The sequence below is a fragment of the Lissotriton helveticus genome, chromosome 7, assembly GCF_964261635.1.
Source record: "Lissotriton helveticus chromosome 7, aLisHel1.1, whole genome shotgun sequence".
Lineage (NCBI taxonomy): Eukaryota > Metazoa > Chordata > Amphibia > Caudata > Salamandridae > Lissotriton > Lissotriton helveticus.
Genome location: NC_136068.1, coordinates 465,246,760 through 465,266,219, shown reverse-complemented (window position 1 = coordinate 465,266,219; position 19,460 = coordinate 465,246,760). Strand labels below are relative to the sequence as shown.

The following is a 19,460-nucleotide window of genomic DNA, read 5'->3' as shown; positions in this document are numbered from 1 at the left end:
CGCTCTTTTAAATTATCTCGAGGCACAAGGCAGGGTTGTCCTTGAACCTCACTGCTTTTCATACTAGCAATGGATTCCTTGGTCCGGCACTTTCAGGAACGCCACATGCAGAGAGGACTTCAATTTAACATGGGCCCCTTCTGGTGTCGCTGTATGCAGACAACATTATTCTTTATGTTTGAGACCCACAGAGGAACCTGGACCCATTGGTCAGAGAGATTATTAGCTTTGGCTGGTTCTCTGGACTGGGAATAAACTGGCAAAAATCAGTGATGTTTCCCCTATCTTCCAGCACAGTGCAATAGGACTATGAGTTCCCACTTGCTTGGACTACAGGCTCAGTCAAATACCTGGGGATTAACATACACCCATACACCTCTGAAATCATTCAATTGAACTATGGTAAGTCTATTCATAAATTGGAACAGCAGGTGGATAAATGGCTGCAACTCCCACTTTCCATTGCAGGTCGGGTAGTGTTGATCAAAATGATTGTCCTCCCCAAGTTCCTATATCTCTTTAAAAACATTCCTATCCCCCTTACAAATCCGTTTTTCTAGACACTTCGCATGCATCTCATTCATTTGACGTGGGGAGGCAGGAGACATAGGGTCCGTTGGGAGGCAATGACGCTCCCTTATGACAGGGGAGGATTTGGGGTCCTTAACCTACATTTATACTACTTAGTGGCACAATGCAGCTATGCTCATTCCTGGTTTCACCATGATACTAGAATTCCGTATTTGCCTCCTCAGGCTGATCTGGTCTTACCGGATACGCTTAACAGGATACTTCCCCTGGGCTTCCTGCGAGACCCCGCTGACATCCAAACAGTGTACACCACTAGTTGGGCCTGGTAGAAACCGATTTGGATTAAGGGCTCCTCTATGTTGTACTCTCCTGGTCTACCAATCCCCAACCATAGATGTATCCCTATCACAGGTGAAGCGATTGTGAAACGCACTCTTTGCAAATTCGACCTGCACACAATTGGGGATTTGTATATGTCAGGGTTCCGCTGACAACAGGGAAACGGAAGCGCCCCAAGACTCTAATAACAGCATTACCTGCAGGCAGGGCCGGAGCACTTTAATGAATATCCCTTGGAGGAGTCCCCGGAGGCGTGGCCCATGACGTTTCCATCCACCAGCCAATCCGACCAGGGAAAAGACGGGACAAGAGAGGGGGGCCCCCCGCACATCTGCGGAAGGAGAATCCCAGGAAAGTAGAGCGTTGGTGGCGTGGACACCGGAAGACACCAAGGAACGAAGAGAATCCGGGAAGAGAAGCGCTGCAGGAGAAGAAGACTCCAAGTCAGGAGGCCTACGACACCAGGAGGAGGAGGGTGGCTTAACAAGGTACGGGCAAAACTACAGGGGTTTTCTGGGCACGAGTTGGGGTGGGGAACAAGAGGGAGGTCACAACCGGGGCAAGTATTGTGTCGGCGTTTGGCAGTGACTCGTCCCTCACTCCCCGCTACCTGCATCAGAAAGAGTGCTGCAACTCCCTTGCTCATATCGTCTTTTGTTTTGGTTTTCTTTTTGGATTGGCCTGTCCCGGTAATGGAGTACTCGAAACCTTAGGAAGCCAGGACAAGATAGTAACCACCTCCCGTTGGACACAAGTGGTCGAAATAGAAGCCCAGAGACATAATACAGGAAGCCAACACTGTATTGGACTCTGATTTGAGAGGCAATAAAAAAAATCGTTTTTTTGTGCATCATTTATGGGTCCTACAGTGAATTGATATCCCAAGACACGACCCCATGACAAAATATAAATGGGCATGCCTTCTCTGTTACAGAAGGTGTCAAATTTGGTGGCGCCTCCTTTATGGATAAATTTGTCCTTAATCGTGTACGATCTGCATTGAGGGTGGTGGTCCCTGGATTCCCCTTAGAGCCGGTTTCGTTTCCGCCCCTCTCTGCCGTTATAGATAGTGCAGAGGGGAAACATCAAGTCTCCAAAATGTACAGGGCTTGTGCAGCTATGATTCCAGTAAACGATTCCAAGCTTAGGGCCACCTGGGAGGCAGACCAGGGGCACCCCATCCAAGATGACCAATGGGAGGTGTGTTGCAGCCGGACCAAGGAGGTGTTCCTTAACAGCCGCCACAAACTGATTCACTTTACATTTTTGCGTAGAATCTACATGACCCCTGTGATGGAGCACAAGCTGGATCCTGTTAGATCACACTGTTGTTTAAAATGTAATTCCCCACGCACTGACTTTGCCCATCTTACTTGGAATTGTGGCAAAATGAAAGCCTACTGGACCGCAATTTTTCAGACATTAGCAGAAATGACAGAATTGGACATCACACCCTCTCCAGAGGTCGCTTTGCTGGGTTATGTAAAAAACATCCAGAGGGCTGTGCGGCAGTTTACTGCGTTTGGGCTACTTCTGGCTAAGAGGGAAATAGCACTCAACTGGGGGCGTAAAACTGCACAAACATTGAAGGGCTGATAAACAGTCTCGCATACTGCAGCACGAATTATGATCTATACTCCCACCATATTTCCCAGCAAGTCCTGCCCAAAAGACATCTGGGGCCTGTTGAATCACTACACAGCAACAGTGCAGATACAACCTGCCACACAAATTGAGCACGGCTTGGTGCCCACTGGGGTGGCTGAGTGGGTTGGGGGCTGGGAGCTTTGACTATTGGACATGAACACGTTAACTCGACTCCGGCTGGTGTCTTAGTCTCCCCTGGGAGCAGCGCGGATGGCGTGTTCTGCTAGTCATGGAAGGCGGTCTATGTGGTTTACTTTGTGCAGTACATATACTCAATTGCTAATTTAAATGTAGCGGGCAAAGTTTCTTTTTTGGATTCCAGCTGTATCGATACATATATCTATAACTGTACAAGATTCTGCAGGTATGATGTTCTATTACGAAACTGGTAAAACAAGCATTTTCAATGCAACAGTTTCGCCTTTGCAAAAGTTAGAGCTATTGGCATTGTAAATGACAACATTTGTATTTATGTGTTGGTTTTGAAAACAGATAAATAAATGGCATTGTCACTTACAATGCCAATAGCTTAATCTCTCGCAAATGCAACACACACACACCCAGAGAGAGGCCCCCCACACAGAGCTCCCCCCCACACACACCCACACAGAGCCCCCCCCACACACCCACACAGAGCCCCCCCACACACTGCGAGCCCCCCCTCACACCCACACAGAGCCCCCCCCACACACTGAGAGCCCCCCCACACACTGCGAGATATGTGTCTAGAGGCAGACAGGTTTTCTCAGGCTCCGATTTAAAACACCCCGTCCTATCTTGCAGATGGACGGGGGAGGGGTGCATTTTCTAATTTCTACTCCATTTCAATAATCCTCCAGTTTGGTAGCTGCAGAAGAGGCTATAACTATTTCACTCCCATGAGTGATATTGCAGGTCTCTAACTCTTTATTTTAGACATCACTATTTTTTTTTTCACAGAAGCAAAGTTTATTGCAATCCTTGTGGGAGAGCTAGTATTACTTTAAACTTTTGCTACAAGCACTCTCTGTACTGCACTTGTCCTATGTTCAGAAAGGTGCTGTGTCATGTTTGACTCTTATGTTCTCTTTTGGTTCATTATTACATAGAATAAAGTCTTCCTGCATCCGTCTGGGTCTCTTTGGGTCCAGTTGACTCCCTTTCCTTCTTGTAAAAGCCATAGTACCTTCCGGTTTCCGCCAGGATTCTTCAACTGGCAGTTCTCCTAGTTGTACGAGTTTGTGCAACACAAGTTGTATAGCTGCATGTCATCTGATTGTGGTTCTGAAAATTCTGGACTCATGAAGTAATCCTGGACTCGAGAATTAAACTTCATCATAGCATGACGATTTTTATATCAAAAGACCGAAAATGGCTAGTACACTATGTACAAGCATATCCGTCATACTCGAGTGACGATTTCACCTCGAAATCGTCATTTTCGGTCTGAACCCTTGGCTTCCATTTTGTATACGGCAGCCATTTTGTGAGTTGCCCTTTACATAGGCTTATAATACAGCTAAATTTGATTCCAAAGGACACGTACACCTTAATTGACTTTTCTCTGACCTGGGCAAGCTGGGCAAGCTGAAACCATTGCCCCAGGCCGAACCTGTTTGGTCAGTTCCTCTCCCAGTGGCCGAATGAGATAGCATCAAGGCTCAACAGGCCATAAACCCTTTTCATCGCACACACACCCTGCCGAATCTTGCTCACACCTGTCCCTGCTCTTTTCTCTCCACACTTGCTTCATGATGGGGAGGTGCCCGTTTTATTGGGGGTCCACCGGTATCTGATGGAAATACTTGGCCTTGCTGGGTAATTTGTTATGGGCTGGAAAAACAGAAATGTGGGCTGTCATCATGACTCTGCTTTTCCTTTGTATTGAAAATATGTCAATGGTATACTGTAAAACCAAGAATGTTTGCCTGAAGCTTAATATTTTGTATAAAAAGAGAAGCCTGACTTTGTAAATTTGAGCAGTCTCCTGAGAACATACATCTCGTGTCGTTGTACTTCTAGGACCTGTTACTTGGTTGCAGCCAATAAAATCGATCCTTGACTTCACCTAGAAGACTCAGAGTTTCTGTGGTCTGAATCAGGAAGGTACCCGAGGTCTTTGGGTGCAGCCTGACACCGCTGGGTGACCGGTTCTGTACCGGTTCTGAAAAACCCAGTACCTCAGTTGGCGCCCAACAGGGGCGATACCAGCGGTACCGGTCCAGCCAGAGGTTCGTGAGGAGCTTCGTGTGAAAATTCTGGAGGACGGCCAACCACTTCATCGACCCCTGCATGTCGACATGGTCCGAAAGTCTTTGCTGCGAGGTTCCCCGCTTCCCGACGGCTACAAAGGACTGCTGCCCTGGCTATCGCCCTGATTTGGACCCTTGAAGTTTGGTAGAGCGAAACACTAAGACGAGTCTTCTGGTGACGTTATCGATATCTCAGTTAAGTATAAGTGGAGCGTCTCCCAGTCCTTAGTTGGTCTTAGTTTTGGGTATCCTTTGGGATCTTTTAATTTGGAACTTGCAAGTGCCAAAGCCGAAGGACTCGTGTATTCACGAGAAATATCGTAATCGATAATCCTTTGAAGTTTGGAGCTAGACTAGAGAGCGAAGATGCCTGGTCTTAGACTTGGAAATTTGTTTTGTCTTGGTTGTAATAATAGGGATTCCCGATTGGAGGACTCATGTCCGGTTCCTCCGGTTGGAACTCCAACTTATGAATTATATGTGAAACATGGAGTAGGCCCCATCACATACAATGAAGTATGGATCAAATACACCAGAAAAGATGGTGTTTTAAAATGGCCCCAATATGGTAGCTTTGACACGGAAATCCTAGACAACCTTGAAGTTAAACTTTTTAAGAAGAAAGCCCGGCCGGCGATGTTTGACTCTTTCCGCCTATGGCGTAAGGAAGCCAAACAGAAGGAAATTAAATTAGAGAAGAAAAATAAGAGAGAAAGGGGTATTTCGGTAATACAAGCTGATATGCAGTTTAAAGACAATGAAGAAGAACAGATGAGTGAGCAGTTGCACAGGCAACGTAAAATGGTAATGGATAAATGCTATCCAGTTTTGCCGCCTCTTCAGCAAGATGCAGCAAAGGTGCTTGGGAAAGATCCGTTAATGACGCATTTGTTAAGTTTGCCACCCCCCTATGCGCAGAATGCTACAGCACCTCCGCAACCCTTAGTTGCGCAACCTGTGGTTGTTATGCCTCCTCCTCCACAGCACCCACCAGCTGTTCTTCAGCTGGCTCCTGTTCCTTCGGTGCAGCCTCCTCAGGGCCCACCGATCACATCTGCTTCACCTATGCTTTCTGCGATTTTGCCTAGTGCACCTTCTACTTCTCCTGATGCTCCCTCTACGATTTTACCTAGTGCACCTTCTACTTCTCCTGATGCTCCCTCTGCTATTGCCTCTGCTTCTGCCTTATCTCACCCTGTTTTTCTGCCCGTTCTTCCGTCAGTTTCTCCTTCCGTTCGACAGAGAATGGCCAACACTGTTACTAACCTTCTCTCACCCTTCCTCGGGTCGCCTACTACGACCCCTAACACGGAACGAAGACAGTTGCGGAGTCAACTGCCTGACTATCGAGAGAGAGATTTACTGAATCGTTTAGCGCATAAATGGGTTATCGACGTTGTAAGGTATGATGTAGACTCTGTCATGGAAGTCTTCCGTCAATGGGAAGCACCGAAGCAGAGATATGTTTTTGAACAAATGTGTGTTTTTCTCTGTGAAGATTTGGAAGACAATGATTTGGAATACAACCCGCCCGAGTTGTGTCGTGTGCGGTTCGATTTCGCAGAGGGCATGATCGTAGGTCCCGATGTCAAGAGAGCGGTTGAGACATTGTTGTCATATCGGAGTAAGGGGGGCACTTCTCGATCGCTATTTGAGCGTGACGCATCCGGTAGGAAAAAGGCACGACAATACCCCATGAGAGAAGTTCCCCCACAATGGAGAGAGGGTGACGCAAATGCTAACCCACCTATTCTGCCACACTTTCAGCGTGTGTGGGTACATGTTCCTTGGAAGCGAGCTGAGGTTTTGGCCCTTAAACAGACATTGCCTGATCCCCGTAAAAATCCTGCAGGGTATTACAAAGAGTTGTCACAGACTGCTGGGTCATGTATCATGAATTTAGCGGATATAGACATGTTATTTGGGAACGTTGTTCCAAAGCCTTTATGGGGAAAGATTCGTCATACAGATCATGATCAAGAGTTAGGTGACTCATGGGCTAATATTGCTGCTGCAGATACCCTACAAATTGGTGGTGCTAAACCTGAGCCTTTAGTAGCAGACCTCCCTGGCAGGATTATTAATTACATGAAAACTATAATGCCTGCCATGCGAGTAAATTGGGATAAATTGTCTGCGTGTAAGCAGAAGAAAGATGAAACGGTGTCAGATTCCTTCACCAGGTTTGAAGAAACGTTTGTCGACCACAGTGGTCAAGATATGAGCACGGAAGGTGGTCAGCGTTTGTTCGTCGATAAATTCGTGCACAATCTGCTTCCAGAGTTGTGTAAAAAGTTAAAAGATTCAGAAAGCTCTTGGGCAGTTTCTTCTTCAGCACAGATATTGGCTACTGCACAGTACTACGAAAATCGAGACAAAGACGAGAAAGATAGAGCAGAAAAGAAAACTAAAGAGTTGAAAACAAAGGTTCTGTTACACCAAGCATATCCGCCACGTGGTGGTGGTGGTCAGAATAATGGTGGTCAGAGTAATTATCAGCAGCCTCAACAGTATCAGAGGAACTCGCAAAGAGTCGAGTATACTCAACCACGTGTCCCTGTAGGCCCCAATCAGTGTTCGTATTGCAAGGAAGAGGGTCATTTTAAGTATAGTTGCCCTATCTTGTTACAGCGTGCAAATGGTGCTTCTGGTATAAGAGGTCGAGTGTTCAGCAAGCGCCTAGAGGTAGTGGACGTGGAAATTTCCCCCAGAACGCTCGTCCCCTTCCACCTCAAAATTCTATGAATAGGTTCGATCAGCAGAATAATGCATCTGGTAGGACAGCTCAGTACTACGCTGATGATTACTATACAGAAGATGAGTATTTGGAAGGTAATGATTGCTAGGACAGCCATAGACAAAGAGAGGGAGTTGTTTCAGTTCCAGTAGATCAGAATGGACCATACGTTGAGGTGATTACATCAGGTGTGTCAGAACCTTTTCTGTTGGATACTGGTGCTACAAAGAGTTCTATTATGCACTCCAAACTCCCTGGCGCACCTTTGTCTGGCGAAATGAATGTTTCTGTAGGTTTTTCTGGCGCCCCAGTTAGAAATCCAATTTCTGACCCTTTGTCCCTTTCTGTTGGTCCTTGTGAATTAGAAGCGCTCCTTATTCTGACAACAGGTTGTGGCGAAAACTTGTTGGGACTGGATTTGTTAAAAAGATTGTATGCGACTTTGTACTGTTCTCCTTCAGGAGTACAACTTACTTTAGGTAAGAAAGTGGTTTCTCCAATGTATTTGTCAAGGGATACACTTCCAACAGAATTGTCGCTTCTTCCTGATATTCTTTGGGCTGCTGGTCCTAATGATGTGGGTCTTTTAGAAATACCACCATATGTTGTAACATTGAAAGCCAATGTTAAAATGCCACGAGTTCCCCAATATAGAATCTCTAGTGAAGGTGAAAAAGCTTTGCTAGCGATCGTTTACGATCTAATTGAAAAAGATGTGATTGAAGAGACAAGAGGCAACGTTTGCAATAGTCCTGTTCTGCCTGTTTTAAAACGAATTGATCCCTCTCAGCCACCTGTGTACAGATTTGTGATTGATCTCAGAGAGGTGAATAAAATAGTTGTGCCACAATTTCCAGTTGTCCCCGACATTACTGCACTACAGACTATGATTCCAGCTTCTGCCACCTGGTTTTCGGTGATCGACTTGAAGAATGCTTTCTTCAGCATCCCGATTGCTGAGGAGAGCAGGGATATTTTTGCCTTCAGTTTAGGAGGACGCAGCTTCCGCTTTAAACGCGCTCCCCAGGGCTACTGTGAAAGTCCATCAATATATAGTCAAGCTCTAAAAACACAGCTTGATACGATTGTTTTACCTGATGGTGCTACCCTTGTACAGTACGTTGATGATTTGCTTGTTGCTGCAGATACTGAGGAAATATGTAAGAAAGCCACGTTGTCATTGTTGCGTCATCTGTGTGATTTGCATCACAAGGTGTCACTTTCCAAATTGCAATATTGTCGACAAGAAGTGACTTACTTAGGTCATCTCTTATCGAAGGAGGGAAGGAAACTGACCCCAGAAAGAATTCAGGCAATAGCGAAATTGAGTGTGCAAAGAACACAGAGAGAAGTGCGTGCTTTCTTGGGCATTACATCGTACTGTAGACAGTGGATTCCAAATTTTTCGTTATTAGCCAAACCTTTGGTGGCATTAAAGTGTAAAGATACACCCAATCCCGTTCCTTGGTCTGAGGAGTGTCAGAAAAGCTTTTCTGAATTGCGCACAGGATTATGTTCGGCTCCTGTGTTAGGTACCCCCAACTACAGTAAGCCCTTCACATTGTATGTCATTGAGAAACAAGGCTGTGCATTGTCAGTGTTGACTCAGTTGTTTGGGAGCAAGCAACGTCCATGTGCATATTTTTCATCGACTTTGGATCCGGTAGCTAAAGCATTGCCAAGTTGTTTAAGAGCTACAGCAGCAGCAGCTGTTTCTATTCGACAGTCTGCTGGTCTAGTGATGAATAACATGCTAGTCGTAATGGTCCCACATGCAGTAGACATGTTGTTAAACAGAACCAGGACACAGCACTTAACTAGTGCTCGATTGTCAGGTTACGAATTGACATTGTTAGCGAGTCATGTGCACATAAAAAGATGTAGCACGTTAAACCCAGCCACGTTGTTACCAATTGTAGAGGAATTAGATGCTTCAGAACAGCATGATTGTTTTCTTAGAACAGAAGAAGAAACGAAAGGGAGAATAGATCTTAGGGACACTCCTCTTGCTGAATGTGATGGTACATTATGGGTGGATGGTTCATGCTTCAAGCTCCCGAATGGTGACACGACTGCAGCATATGCTGTCACGACTTTGCATACAATTGTTGAAGCTGCACGTATTCCACATAATTCAGCTCAGGCAGCAGAATTGATTGCACTCACGAGAGCATGTGTGTTGTCGAAAGGAATGAAAGTGAATGTCTACACCGACAGCCAGTATGCGTTTGGAGTGGCTCATAGTTTTGGACGATTGTGGAAAGAATGTGGGTTCCTGACTTCGCATGGAGCTAAGATTCAGCATGGTCAGTTGGTGAATGAGCTCCTTGAATCACTGACCTTGCCTCTGCAAGTGGCGATTGTGAAATGTAGTGCTCACAAGAAGGTGACTGATGATGCTGGTCGTGGAAATGCATTTGCTGACGAAATCGCGAAAGATACTGCAAGGAATGTGATGAGCCGAATGTATGCTGCAGGCCCTGCAAGATGGGCTGGTGATGTTGGAATGTGTGAAGACACAATAGAGAGTGTGAAATCTATTCAAGCTGAGGCTACAGAGAAAGAATTGAGCATGGGGAGAGAAAGTACGGGTAGAATGGATGCAAATGGTTGTTGGGTTGAATTGTCAGAGCATCAGAGATGGTTGTTACCCGATGCATATGTGCTTGCAGTGGTTACAATGGCTCATGGAATGGCTCATATCAGCGTGAAAGGGATTTGCAAGTTGTTGGCTCCAGTATGGCAAAATTCAGGAATTCCCAAGTGTGCAGAGAATGTCGTCAAGAATTGCATGGTGTGTCTGAAACACAATCCTAGTAGGGGAACCCCAACTCCAGCTGGTCATTTTGCACCTCCTACGTATCCGTTTGAATTTATGCAGCTAGATTTCATTCACATGGAGAGGTGCAACAATTTAAAATACGTACTCGTTGTTGTTTGTGCCTTCTCAAGGTGGGTGGAAGCCTATCCCCTAAAAGACAACACTGCCTTATCCAAAGCTAAAGCCCTTGTGAAAGAGTTCTTCCCCAGGTTTGGAATGCCTAGAATGGTCTGGAGTGATAATGGGAGTGAATTTGTGGGTCGAGTGATGAAGAGAGTGTGTGAAGGGCTAGGCATTCAACAAAAGTACCACGCTGCAAATCACCCCCAATCAGCTGGATTAGTAGAATGTTATAATGGCACGCTTAAGTTAAAACTGGCCAAAATTCAAGTAAGCACAGGTCTTAAATGGCCTGACGCTCTACCCATAGCACTCCTATCAACCAGAATGACTGTGTATTCACGAGTGAAACTTAGTCCCTATGAGATTGTTTTTGGCCGCCCGGCCAACATATGGGGAGTGCCAAGACCCACCAAGTTCAGTGAGATCGAACACCCTGTTTTGCTTGATTACCTGTACGAATTGACGGCTAAATTGCGTGTTTTGCATCAACAGGTTCACGACACCCTGCCTCCGGTCCCTGAAACTCCAGGACATCAGATCGACCCTGGATCCTGGGTGCTGGTCAAGAACTTCCAGCGAACCAAGAACGACCAGCCCAGGTGGACCGGACCGCACCTCGTCCTTCTCTCCACAAGATCAGCTGTTCGAGTGGAGGGAAAGGCAAACTGGATCCACGGGATCCATTGCAAACGGATCCCTCTGCCTCTGCCGTATGACCAGTGGGTCCAGAAGGGTGTCGCCGACTCAGAAACTGAGACTGTGCCACGTTTTCTGCCTTTCAGTGATGCACGAGTAAAAGGAACACTTACTGAACAAGAGAGCGATAACATTTTGCAACCAGTTGTATCACCATCAGTTCGATTGGACCTGAACTCCTGTTTCAGGACCAGACAGTACCTGGAAAAAAGCGCTATAATTTGAGGCCGAGACCTATGGACAAATAAAATCCTTTTTCTTTCCCTGCTATTTTTGAAAAGTGCAGCTCTCCCATCTGAGAAACTTGGTTATTTTTGGTTTTTTTGAACCGCCATCCGGGTTCCGCTGCTAGGGCCGCGATTGCCCAAAGTCTTTGGGGTGCAGCTGACGACGTTAGGTCGGCAGTTCTGGTTGGTCTAAGGGAGTTGCCCTGGACTGACAGAAGCATTCCTAAGCAGAATCAACCTCCCATCGCGGGCAGCACTTTAGAGAGGATGGAGTTTTCCGAGATGGAGAGACCTGCCAAAAGAGTGAACTTTAAAACCAGGATCTGTAAAATAATGACAAAGAAAAGCTTTTTGATATTGTGCATTTTTATGTTATTCAGTGTGATGATATTTTTAATAAGTTATGTTTTATTTTATTTTCGAGTAACATTTGCACCCACTACATCGCCTATACCTCCTCCTTCCACTGTTTCCTCACATTCTTTTCAACCCCTTCCTGAACACGAATCAGCTAGGAGATTAGAGTTTATTAATAACTCCTTTGTTCAGCTCATGCACCAACATCAACTTGTAATGAACACGACTAACTGTTGGGTGTGCGGTCTTATGTCTCACACAACGGATAAAGGTATCCCTTATCTGGTCCTGCCATTTAGCCACAATGGTTCTGTGTGGGCATACAGAACAATGTTCATATATGCACGTGAAGTCCACCCCCTACGTTCTGTAAAAGACAATCCTAAGAATAGTGCTCTAGTTAAGGGTATAGTTGACATGATTAAGGATGCTATTTCTTATGAAACTACCCCCGAAGATGAGACACTTGCCTATATAGGATGGAACGTGACCGGATATGGAGCTACTCTGAGTGAGAAACAGCAAGCTAAGATATCTTCCCCGATTTGGATTGTACCCCATCAGGGTCACCTGTGTCTGCAAGGTACTGGCAAGAATCCCAGAGCTCAGTTAGGGAAGAGTGTCTGTACTGAAACGTATGTTTTTGGGTCTCAGACTTCCCCTGCGTTTTTAGCAGCTAAGGGTACCTATTTCGTCTGCCATGATAGAGCCTATACATGGTTGCCCCCTGACTTTTCGGGCTCATGTTTTGTCTCGTTCCTGTTGCCTCCCACCTACACAGCGGCGGCAGATTATCACAAGACAAGGATAGTTAGAGGTGTCTTGAGTAAAGAGGACACTGCAGGACAAGAATTTGGGGACTTCGCAAAGGGTTTTCTGCCGTTCTGGGGACCCATGGTTAACAGCAGGAACATAAGGCAATTGACAAGGGTAGTTGAGTCTACAGTAGTTGAAACTGCTGGTGCCCTTAGTAACTTGACTGCTGAGCTCCAGTCGGATCACCTTATGACCCTTCAGAACAGGGTCGCTTTAGATGTCATACTTGCAGACCGAGGTGGGGTATGTAGATTGATCCAATCGAGTTGCTGTGTTTTCATTCTTGATAACGCTCCAACAGTGTACCAGGCCATCTCTAAACTGCATAAGATTTCCGAATCTATTCATGTGGATAAAGGAGATTGGTCATTAATGGGATGGTTCTGGGAACTGATATCCGCCTGGGGATGGAAAATTCTGATGGTCATTGGGATGGTCTTAGCCATTCTTTTCCTGTTCTGTCTGTGCGTGCAGTGTGTTCCTACAATATGTGGCCTCTGTGCTACATCATGTGTAAGGAAACCTGTATCAAGGGACGGGCTAAGTACTAGGATGATCTTACAGCAACATCTCAATGACTTTAGGAATATAGACCTGGACTCAGATTAGCATGAGATTAGGTTAAATTGCCTATGTAAGGGCAAAAGGAGGGTTTGTGGTTCTGAAAATTCTGCACTCATGAAGTAATCCTGGACTCGAGAATTAAACTTCATCATAGCATGACGATTTTTATATCAAAAGACCGAAAATGGCTAGTACACTATGTACAAGCATTTCCGTCATACTCGAGTGACGATTTCACCTCGAAATCGTCATTTTCGTTCTGAACCCTTGGCTTCCATTTTGTATACGGCAGCCATTTTGTGAGTTGCCCTTTACATAGGCTTATAATACAGCTAAATTCGATTCCAAAGGACACGTACACCTTAATTGACTTTTCTCTGACCTGGGCAAGCTGGGCAAGCTGAAACCATTGCCCCAGGCCGAACCTGTTTGGTCAGTTCCTCTCCCAGTGGCCGAATGAGATAGCATCAAGGCTCAACAGGCCATAAACCCTTTTCATCGCACACACACCCTGCCGAATCTTGCTCACACCTGTCCCTGCTCTTTTCTCTCCACACTTGCTTTATGATGGGGAGGTGCCCGTTTTATTGGGGGTCCACCGGTATCTGATGGAAATATTGGGCCTTGCCGGGTAATTTGTTATGGGCTGGACAAACAGAAATGTGGGCTGTCATCATGACTCTGCTTTTCCTTTGTATTGAAAATATGTCAAAGGTATACTGTAAAACCAAGAATGTTTGCCTGAAGCTTAATATTTTGTAAAAAAAGAGAAGCCTGACTTTGTAAATTTGAGCAGTCTCCTGAGAACATACATCCCGTGTCGTTGTACTTCTAGGACCTGTTACTTGGTTGCAGCCAATAAAATCGATCCTTGACTTCACCTAGAAGACTCTGAGTTTCTGTGGTCTGAATCAGGAAGGTACCCGAGGACTTTGGGTGTACCCTGACACCGCTGGTACCGGTTCTGTACCGGTTCTGAAAAACCCAGTACCTCATGATGCCATTTTGCAGGCCTGTACTTAACGGTACTCAAATCTTTCAGCGCATCTGCGTATGTGTGTGGTGCATGCACCTGATTAAATGTGAACCTTATTTGAGGTGCAGGCGCCAGCAGAACCTCAAAATGTACATATCTACTACTTCACCCCGTTAAAGGGACAGTGACTTTGTCTGACATCCCGAGACCACTAGCCACCAGGAGCCTGCATAAAATATCAAGAACACTCCTCGCGCAGGTTAACGTGTAGGTGGGGCGTCTTCTTCGGAAAGGACTCCTAAAAGCTGTGTTAATATAAGCTTGTGTTCTTGTGCAATGTAACTGGTGCTAATGTAAAGCGTTCCTATACCTTCCGGTCGAGTTTGCGCTCTATAGAACTGCAAAAAGAAGCTGCTTAGCTGGGCCATTAGCGAGATTAAAGACTGCTTGTGGCATGTGCATGCACAATCGGCAGCCAATCTCTTTCTTATCTGAGCATTAACACTAAAGGAATGTCTCTTTATAAAACGTAGTTTCCGCAGCACGTCATTAAACAGCACACAGAACAAACCGTGCCACCGGTGGGCTTTCAGATATCACTCGGAGACATTTTTAAGTTCAGGCGCATGGGATTCACAACAATTAGAACGAATTATATTATTGGTTTCTCCTTTCTTTGTGTGATGATATATTTTATAGATTGGGTGCGACTGTTTGGCACCCACGAAATCAGGATGCAGTTTTAGAGCCTTAATAAAAACTTCATGCCAATCCTTGCATACCTTGCCACACATTTTGTAATGTTTCACACGCAACTATCTGACATAGTTCGTCCTGTGCAGGTACCCTGTACCAGAGTACCTGTTTGTTTCAGAGAAGTGCTGGTACTCTCCAATTAAAGCTATTATGTCTCCCACATCACCAATCACAGTCCTTATACAAATGCTGCAGTTTATATTTTCGTTAAACGGGTCCAATGCGCATTATTTTATAAATTCAGAGAACTTGCCACAATAGCTCTACATCTACTGTTGCACCTTAATTCTTCCGAAGTCAGCAAGCAGGAATGTGCAAATTACTCTCACATCCCTTGCTACACCTACGCTTTCATTTGGGTACATCCCATCTTTACTACAATGGAAGTAATTTATACAATTATGCATACTGGAACTGTTTACGAAAATCTAAACTGCAACATTGGTATTAGGACTGTGATTGATGATGATATGCTGTCAGTTTAGCAAAGAAATGACTCTAATTGGGTACTTTGCATACTCCAGATACCGACATGACCAGCTGACCATGGACCAATGAAAGAGCTTGGTATTTGTTTAAAAAGGGCATGGTCAGTTCAAAATTTGAGAGCCACAATCCTGTGATCAAAGCTTGGCTGAAAAGCCGAAACGCGTTGGGAGTAACCGAGCTGCCAGCATACTTTATCTGAATATTAAAGTGCCTGAAACCTTTCGAAAAAGGAATCGGTGTACTTCATGGAGAAGTGTGTATTTCTCTCGATTCTTCATTCCTGTGATGCTGAAGCCACCCTGTTAAGGTCTGGGGCGCCTCAAGCAACGCGTCTGGCTGCTGCGGCAATGCTACTTCTGAAAGGCCCGAAGGGCCGGGGCAGTCACGCGCCTTTGCATTGCAGGGGAAGAGTCCTTTTCAACGACAGCCCTCAAGACCTTAAAAAGAAAAGAAGTGTGGCCGGACACGTAGGTCCAGACGGAGGACTAATGATACCGCACCAGGCAAAGACGGAAAACAGACACGACAACGAGCCACGCAAAGACGGAAAACAAAGACAACAAAAAAACAAGACGGAAAGAAGCCACGGACGACGATGAAAAAAAATAAACGAAAGAAGATGCAGAAACGCGCAGAGCAATGAGAAGTCGACGGGCCCCGGCGCCATCTTGGGCAGAATGACAAAAACACGCCTTGCAGAAAAAAAAAAAAAAGCAACCGTCCACCGCCGCAATTGCGGCAACAGAGGGGCGGAGAGGGAAAAAAATCGCCGGGAACGCCCACGAATCGCCTCTCAGAATGACGGACGCCTCTCTCTTCCAATGGCTAGCCTCCATTTATGGAGCTAGCCAATGGAACATAGAGGCAGAAAAAAGCCACACAGTGTAATACATAAGATTTTGCTCTGTGCGAAAGTCTGCTGCGCAGCTTTCGGCGAGGCGAAACCTAAAAATGATTCAACTCAACAATTGTTACAACTCGGCCAGAATGTTTTTCTCCCACTTATTTTAGTACTAACAAACTACTTTTTTTTGTTTAGAGGAGGTAACATAATAATAAAAAAAGTCAACTCCCAAGATACTTTTGTTTTAGAAACAAACAGAGGATTCGGCCAAATATGCATTTCCTCTGAGCAGAAATTAATTGTTTCAATTACTGTTTGAATGTACAAAAGACGGCAGAGACATTGTTAGGCAATGGTAAACTGGGCAACCGCCCAGGACGCTATCCTCTAAGGAGTGTCATGGAGAATTTTTTTTTCTCTCCACATCACCTTTATTTCTACCTCTCTCCCTTCTTATCTATATTTCATGCTCTGACATATCCTTGTAAGGGTTTTGAGATCCACCCAAGACATGTTGCAATTGATTTTAAGTGACCCAATCTCTGAAAATGTATTGTATAATTTTAACTTAACACCATGCATGTTTTGAACTAGCAGAAAATGAGTAATTACATTTTTAAAAGTTGCTCAAATCATGGGGGCCTAAATTATGTGTTGCCAGGGTCTCAAAAATCTAGATAAGACTACAGAGTCTGAACAGCAAGTATACTGTGATCAGTAGAGGGCGGTTCATATGAACGTAAGAGTCAGTTGTAATTTACACCCCCTAGGCCCATTAGTTCATTATTAGGTTCGACCCACTGGCCACCTCAGGGCGCTGAATTCCCCATCTATGTACATTTTAGAGCCTTTGTCACACGTGATCTTTCAAGGCACAAACTAGGATTCCTGTATAATAGTTCACAGAGGCACTGGGCCTGTGGTTTATTTCACAAGGTTCACCTATGCAGTAAGCCAGGGGGTACCTGCAGCTTCCAAGGTTTGAACCGGGCCATCTCGCCTTGACTCCTGCTGCACACCAGAGATGCCCTGGGCAACCTCGACCTTTGACCCGTGAAGATCTTAGACAATCAGGCGTTAGTGAGGCTGTTACTCCTGAAAACGCAGTTCTCCGATGTGAACCATTATAGAATATAAGTGTCATAATAAAAAGTGTAATCTTATAAAGCAGAAAGGATGAGAAATACGAGGCAGCGATAAACCTATTTCCAATGAAATGCGGTTTGTCTAGTTTTTAATGCGAAACAGGCACATTCTGATTTAAACGTTTTCAAGAATATAAAAGAAAACACAACGGGCAGATCTTACACGTGATTCAGACGTAAAGGTCCCGTTTAGTGTTTAATGTTTACTGAAACCAGTGTATGTGAGCAGTGCATATAAATGTACAGTCTCACCTAATCCAAGGGGAGAAAAGTACTGCACATGTGCGGTTTACTCTTACGAAAAGGAAAACACACCTTTAAATTCACACGAGTAAGTCAGGCTTATTACCAGGTACCAATAATAAACAACTCTGAGTGCTCAGGTTCTTACCTGTAAAAATGTCCTTCCTATCACATTACGCGAATTGTTAAATGTGCGTTATTGGCTCGATACTAGTCAGATAATCTGATGAAATTTCACGATCCGTCTGGGTGTTCCCTAAATCCCGCACGTGCTGGCCCGTTACAGCCTTTACTCACCAGTCCCCAGCCTGTCCAAACCCGCGGTTTTACAAGGGACTCTGAAGCGAGGCCTCACGCACGAATTCGAGACAGCCTGTCAATCTAGGGGCAAAATACAGTTTTTGGTGCATTTTTATGAATCTGACATGTACAGCCCCTCTGCCACCTCTTACACATGTGAAAGAGTACAATTTGACAATGCATAACAACTATTATATGAAACATAACTTTTGTTGAATGTGTGCGATCCGAAACTATGTATCACAGTATTTCCTTATGGTAAAGGACAAACTTCTTAGGTGGAGAAACCCAGTGAGCGTGGCGGAGCCTTACTTCATTGGTGTAGCCCAGACTGCCTTTCCATTTAAGAAAAAAAGTAGGCATCTTCTAGAGGGGACAACTGAAATGCACTTTTTCTTTTTATAGGTAATATACTGATTACCTAGGTTCAAACGCAACACAATATATTGTGAGGAAGGTGAATTTAGCAAACAAGCGCAAGCACAGCAGGGGCTTATACACGCATGCAGACACACAACACACTACACATGCGTTTGTGCGCACACACATAAACACGCACACACACACCACGCAAACGCATGTAGCTCACAAACAAAAGCCTGCGAACCTTAACCAAGTTCACATTGCGCACGCATATACACTATCAGACAAATACACACACGGACATACAAACATCATACCAAACTCTTTTTCTCCCCCACTTCTCTCTCTCCTTGGCTCTGTCGCCTCGCTCTTCAATATCCCCCCTCTCCTTCTCTCGCTCACTTGCTCTCTCTCTCACACTCACTCGCAGGGTCTCTCTCTCATGCACGTGGGTGAACACGTCATGATTTTTCATTCGGATCTAATGTAAAAATGCACCAGAGTGTATTGTGTAAAATATTTATCACACTTCCAAGTGATCATATATCCATGCACGCGATGTGGCAGTGCAGAGTGTGGGTGTGTGGCAACGGCAACATATAACCGAACTTTGTCTGTATACCAGTTAAAAACAAGTCAGGTCCCGGGCCGGCAGCCAATCACAGCGCGGCCCGGGAAATGACGTCACGGGGGTGTCCCGGGCCGGCAGCCAATCACAGCGCGGCCCGGGGAAGGACATCACGGGGGTGTCCTGGGCCGGCAGCCAATCACCGCGCGGCCCGGGACACACGGCAACAAGGGGCGGGACTTAAAAAAAGAGTCAGAAACGCCCACGATTCGCGTTCTGACCGGGAAAGAGTGATGGACAACCATGTCTTCCAATGGCTAGCCTCCATTTATGGAGCTAGCCAATGGAAGAAGGGGCGGTTTCAAGTCCCCACTACTGGGATAACATTAGATTTCGCCTTGGGCGGAGCACTGCTTCGCAGTGCAACGGCCAGGGCGAAACCTAAAAAAAAGTAAGATAAGAAACCTTTGTAATTGATTAAAATCTAATTCCAAGTGAAAATTTGTCGTTTAATTGCGGTTTAAGTACTTTTGTTTTTAAATGTATCCTCACAGTATCCTGCTTTGTATGTTTCCTATATGTGCAGCCTAGGTTATTGGGGTAAACCCTTAATTTTTTAACAGAAGGCATGCGCCAGCAGGGACTTTATTATGGTAAGAGACACAGATTAGTATACAGTGGTATGTG

The 19,460-nt window shown here is 45.3% G+C and overlaps 1 protein-coding gene across 2 annotated transcripts in view; it reads right to left on the bottom strand.

Moving 5' to 3' along the window:
- INO80E (INO80 complex subunit E) overlaps positions 1-19,460 on the bottom strand; it is a 275,519-nt gene that overhangs the window by 192,370 nt on the left and 63,689 nt on the right. The gene's annotated exons all lie outside the window — the stretch shown is intronic.